The sequence below is a fragment of the Chenopodium album genome, chromosome 13 (assembly GCF_948465745.1).
Source record: "Chenopodium album chromosome 13, dcCheAlbu1.1, whole genome shotgun sequence".
NCBI classification, from domain to species: Eukaryota; Viridiplantae; Streptophyta; class Magnoliopsida; order Caryophyllales; family Amaranthaceae; genus Chenopodium; species Chenopodium album.
This window is the reverse complement of record NC_137846.1, coordinates 29,713,129-29,719,063: the sequence shown is the minus strand read 5'-3', so window position 1 is coordinate 29,719,063 and position 5,935 is coordinate 29,713,129. Positions and strand designations below refer to the sequence as shown.

Here is a 5,935-nt window from a genome sequence, read left to right as displayed (position 1 = left end):
ATTGAAGACCATCAAAGTAACTTCCTAAAGACTGGCCAACCATAACAACACCTACCTTTGAAACCAGACGTCGCCAAATAATAATAATAATAATAATAATAATAATATATTATTATTATTATTATTATTATTGTTGTTGTTGTTGTTGTTGTTGTTATTGTTGTTGTTGTTGTCGTTAAAAAAATACCATTGATATTATTATTGATTATTTTTATCATTGTAATTGTTATTTTTGCAACAATTATCATTATTTTGCCTTTTTTTTCAATTATGTGGTGAGTATATGCTAAAATATTTTTTATAACTTAGTAACATTTTTTTTAAAAAACTATTTAAAATGAAAAAAAAAGAGTAGTAATAATTATTTTATTTCATAATTTCAAAAATACATGTTACAATTTGTACTTCTAAACTACTAAATTAGAAAACATTGAAGTACAGCTAACACCACATGTATTTTTACCTTGCTCCTCCGAATTAATTTCGAGCTTCACTTATGGATTAGCAAGTAAATTAATGCCAACTGAAAAAAACTCAATCGATTCATATGTTGCAAAGGAAAACAATAGTTGCAATCAAGCCAAACTAGGGTTCACTAGGAATGACTAACAAGGAAAATCACAATCAAATTCAATCAATTAAAGCAATTGCCAAATTAAGGGTTCATGTCATTAGAAATCACAATACAATCTAGATTAATCATCAAGGTTGATCACTCCTATTCAAATCAATCACATGCACAACTATATTAACCAATTTAATTACAACATTTCAATCAATCAAGAATCATCAACTAGCAATGATCATCAATCAAGCATGCTTCCCCTTCTCCCTAGAAACTAATCTACTCACTAAACATATTAGGATTGAAGAACAAAACAAATTAAATCACAAACATCATCATCTCAAGCTTAATCAAGAAGAAAATCAAATCAAACAAACTTTTAAACCAAAGATCAACAATCAAATCAATCATACAAGAATCAAAAGTAAAATCAAGCAAAGAGTAGAATCAAGGGAAGAAAATCTCACTAACTATCATTGATTAAGGAAGAAATCCAAGCTTAATTGAAGTAATTTGAAATACAAATCAAGTATTCATGTTTTTCTCTCTCTACTTTCTCTCTCTACTAAATCTGAAAAATATTCTCAAGTACTAGAAAAAACGGCATCCCCTAAAAAGGAAAGGTCAAAGGTATTTATAGCAAGAGAAAGAAAAGGGGACAGGGAGCAGTGGTGCGCATGCACAGCAGCTCATGTGCGCACGCACAGGGGGGTCTGCACGCACGCATAGGTGGGTCTGTGCGCACGCACCCCTGTGCTAGCATGTGGCACCTTCCTTCCCTTGTTGCTAGCTCGTGGCGCCTTGTGTGATGCATCAAGCCTAGCACGCCCAAGCATCCCCAAAATTGACACTCTCATGTGATGCTCGCGAGGAGGGCAGCCTTGAAAACTCCATTTTTGCGTGTTCATGACCAAGACATGCGATGATGGTGATGCACGAGAGCGTTAGAGCCAAGAGTGGGAGTTTGTCTCTTATCTTTCATACTTTCCAACCAAATAATATAAGACCTTGTCCCGAGCATCCAAAAGACTTAGAGAACCTTCCAAAATGAATCTCGAGGCCCAAGCAAGTCCTATAATGAAAGAAAGTAGAGCAAGTAAAATAGTAAAGATGAAAATACCCTTAAAATGCAAGAAATCACAAAATAAGGGAAACGAAGAAACTAAAGCATAAAAGAATGAAACTAAAGCATTATTCAACGAGATAAACTATAAAAGAAAATAAAAACATCCTAAAATTGCTACTAAATGAGTGCCATAAATGATACGCATCAGCTAATCTTCCTTGTTATCTTGTAACATGGTGGCCGAAATTAATGGTAATTTTGTTTGGTTTTTCGGGTAAGGAGGGAGATAGACGAAGATAAGAAATAAGTGGTGAATGGATATTTGGATAAGGGTAATCTTATTTTTATAGGAAAAAGTGGATACGTTATACCGTATTTTTTTTAAACATATAACAATCGTATAGTATAAAAGTACAATATTTTTGTCTCATCAGGGGAATATGTTATTTTTGTTATAAACAAGTATTGTTTAACCCTTTAAAGTATAGTAAGTATATTGGTATGTTCACTTATAGTGTTAAAATACTTTTTTATTTTATCTAGTGATTTTTGCAATTTGGGCAATACTCAATTATTTGGTCAGCTTATCTATAAAGTCCACTACTCCAAATACTCATGCCCAACCGAGGTAGGGAAACGACAAATACTCATTTTCCTGCAATAAAGTTTGTCACACCTGAAAAGTACTACATGTCATAAGGACCTCCCTTGATATACACTTTTTTTTTTTACCACAGACCAAAATAATATTGCCTTTTTGTCTCGCAATTAGTAGTTGATCCGATAAATATAAGTTCGGACCAAACCCATCGATATTTATCTAAGTTTTGTATGGATGAGAGTAAAAGGAAGATACTTATGGTTTACGTTAGGATATGAATGTATAATTGTTTCGTCAAAAAGAATGTATGACTGTTTCGTATAATTGCCCATTATTATGTTGAATAGTAAGTGAAATAGTCTTTGCAAGGTATGTTGGTGTAAAGCAACATGAAGATCCAGCGTAAAAATAGGATCTTGTTTCCTTTTTTATTTTTATTATTTCTTTTTTTTTTTTTTTGATATTTTACTTGTTTCAATCTAATTTTATTACTTTTTTGTCAATTTTGGATGTATAATCACCAATAGTGAAATAATACGACCGTAATAAATATAAATTTGTGTTTTAATAGGGTAAGATAGTTTAAAGTTTATACTTTTATACTTTTTAAGGTTGCCCGGCTAAGGGAATAATTTTTACTCTTAACCAAGTCAACTTTATGTTGTATGATTTCACATAGTTTTTTTTTACTTTAACCACGTTAATTTTATGACTTTGTATAATTTAATTTACCTTAGTTTATACTTTTTTTTGTAAGGGTCATTGTTTGTAATGCCCATGCGTATAAGATTTTGTCGTATGGTTAGATGTTCTTTCGTAAATTTATATATACTGTCTAATGAGGGCAAAGGTTGATTTTTATTTTTATATATAAGCTTTGAACATATTTTGTCTGACCCTACAAGTATTGTAACTGAGAAGGGAATAAACACGTCGTCAAATGCCTATCCCTAGATCAAATAAAATTTATACAACCTGAACTAACCTAATACGAGTATATGATGAGCGTCGTTTATGGCGCTCAAAAGAATAAGATTTAGGTTCATTTTCTTTATTTTCTTTCATCATTTTCATATAATTCTTTTAGTTTTATTTGATTTTCCATTTTTATAATTCACTTTAGTTCTCGATTGGTTTTTACGAGGTTTTCATATTTTTAGTTGATAATTCATAATTTTAGTTTTAGTTTTACCTTGCTACGCTTCCTCTCTTTGTTTTATTTGTGTTTTGTAGGTGAATAATCAAGTCAATTTGTTCATTTTGGGACTGCCATGTTCCCAAAATGAGGATGGCAGGCAATCGAAGGAGCCAAAGCCTAGTGCATCGCACAGGGGTGCGCGCGCGCGGCACAGGGGTGCGTGCGCGTAGACCCAGCTGTGCGCGCGCGCGGCTGGGCTGTGCGTGCGCACGGCCTGTGCGGCCCTCCTCGCTCGATTTTTCTTATTTATAGCTTTTGACTTTCTTTTTGGAGGACGACTTTACTTTGTACTAGAGAGAGAATTTTTCCAGAAATAGTAGAGAGAGAAGCTTAAGATTTACTTGTTTGTACTTGAATTTGATCTTAGATTTTAATTTGATCTTGAAATTCCTTCTTCAATTCAATGAATGTTTGTAAGATTTCTTTCCCTTGATTTACTTTTAATGCAATTCCTTCTAGTTTTTTTTAGATTTGATTGAGATTACATTCCTTGTTTTAAAATTTGTTGATTGATTGATTTTCTTTGATTTAGCTTTAAATGAATATGAATTTGATTGAATTTGTTTTGTTTCTTAATTTCACCATGTTTAGTGAGTAGATTAGTTGCTAGGGAGAAGGGGAAGCATGCTTGATTGATGATTTTTGCTAGTTGATGATGCTAAATTGATTTGAATGGTGTAATTAAATTGATTGACATAGTTGTGCATGTGATTAATTAGATTAGGAGTGATCAACCTATAAGATTAATCTAGATTGCATTGCAAATTTCAATGACATGAACCCTTGATTTGAGAATTGCTTTAATTTATTGAATTTGATTGTGATTTTCCTAGCTAGCCATTCATAGTGAACCCTAGCTTGGCTTATAGGAGATAGCACTTGAATTCCTTTGATTGTAACTATTGTTTGTCCTTTGCAATGTTTGAATTGATTGAGTGATCCTTCAATTAGCATAATCATTGAGCTTGCATGTGGAATCTATATCCCTAGTGTTTAGTATATTGAATTTCTCGATTCATCTAGATTTCTTGATACCTTAGTTACCAACCGCATCTTCCCACAAACTTCGAAGTAGCTTGACCTAGGCTATAACTTACACCTATTCATTCCCTTGGGTTCGACCCTTGACTTACCATATACTCATATTAGGTTGGTCGAGTGTTTATAAATTTTATTTAGCTCTAGGAAAGGGTAGAGAACGACCTACATTTTCCTCGTGTCAAAAATGGCGCCGTTGCCGGGGAGTGATATTGGTGCTTTGTTATAGTTATTGAGTCTATTTCACCATTAATTGAAAATACAAAAAGATTTTCTTTTAGGCTACATTTATAGCCGTGCTACTAACTATTTCTTTTGAGATTTTATGCATAGAGCACGTGATCATTCACTAGTGCCATTTGATCCAGAAATTGAGAGAACTATTGCAAGGTTGAGGAGTGCTAGAGGATCTTTGAGCCCTAGCATTTCAAGTGAAGAAGAGCTACAACAAGAAGAACAAGCAAGAATGGGAGAAAATCCGAGAGTGGCATTGAAAGAATTGGGGATTCTCGATGCATATAGATTTGAGAGTGGGATTGCTCCACCTACAACACCGGCAAATGACTTTGAAATAAGACCGGCAATGATCACTTTGATAGAGAGGCGACAATTTAGTGGGGCCAAGCATGAAAGCCCACTAAACCTCTCAAGGAGTTCGAGAAGTATTGCAATACTATCAAGGTGAACGGAATTTCCCAAGAATTCATCCGCCTCAAGCTCTTTCCCTTTTCTCTCATAGGTCGTACCTTGGAATGGCTAGACAAGGAGGTTAAGTCGAATTCTCTAAGGACATGGGACGAGGTCACCAAGGAATTTCTATCCCGTTTCTATCCTCAAAAGAAAACGGCGGAGGCTAGAGCTTTGATTCAAGGTTTCAAGCAAAAGCCAAATGAGAGCCTCTATGAAGCATGGGAGAGATATAAGGAGTATCAAAGAGAATGTCCTCATGACGGAATTCCAACCTATCAAATCATTCAAATCTTCTATGGAGGCCTTAGCCCTCAAGGAAAATCATGTTTAGATGGAGGAGCCGGAGGTCCTATCATGAATAAAACGGAAGAGGAAATGGTGGAAATAATTGAGGACGTAGTGAGGTATTATAGAGATTGGCAAGATGGAGAAAGAGAGTCAACTAGCAAGTAGCACTTCGGTGTACTCGGTTGATCATCTAAATGAAATCAACAATTTATCCTCTCAAATGACAAACTAGGGGAAGGAGATGTCCGCTATCAAGGAAAAGTTGGAAAGGGCTACCTACCAAGTTTCAAGTCTTCCCTCCCAAACTAAGGGGAGAGGTACGTCTTCTAATTCTCAACCCCTTCCTTCTTCTAGTAACATGCCTAGTGGATGCTTGTTTTGTGATGATTGTGGGTCGTATGAGCATGATGTTTCTAGTTGCCCTCATGCATGTATGGATGTTTGTGATGATCAAGATGGAAATGTGAATGAGCATGTGAACTATGTGTC

General features: G+C 34.6%; 1 non-coding gene across 1 annotated transcript; it reads right to left on the bottom strand.

Moving 5' to 3' along the window:
* Window positions 1–5,318: 5,318 nt before the first annotated feature.
* LOC145577143 (small nucleolar RNA R71) lies at window positions 5,319–5,424 on the bottom strand. Its single transcript, XR_014098630.1, has one exon. It is a non-coding gene; the product is annotated as a small nucleolar RNA R71 (small nucleolar RNA).
* Window positions 5,425–5,935: the final 511 nt, after the last annotated feature.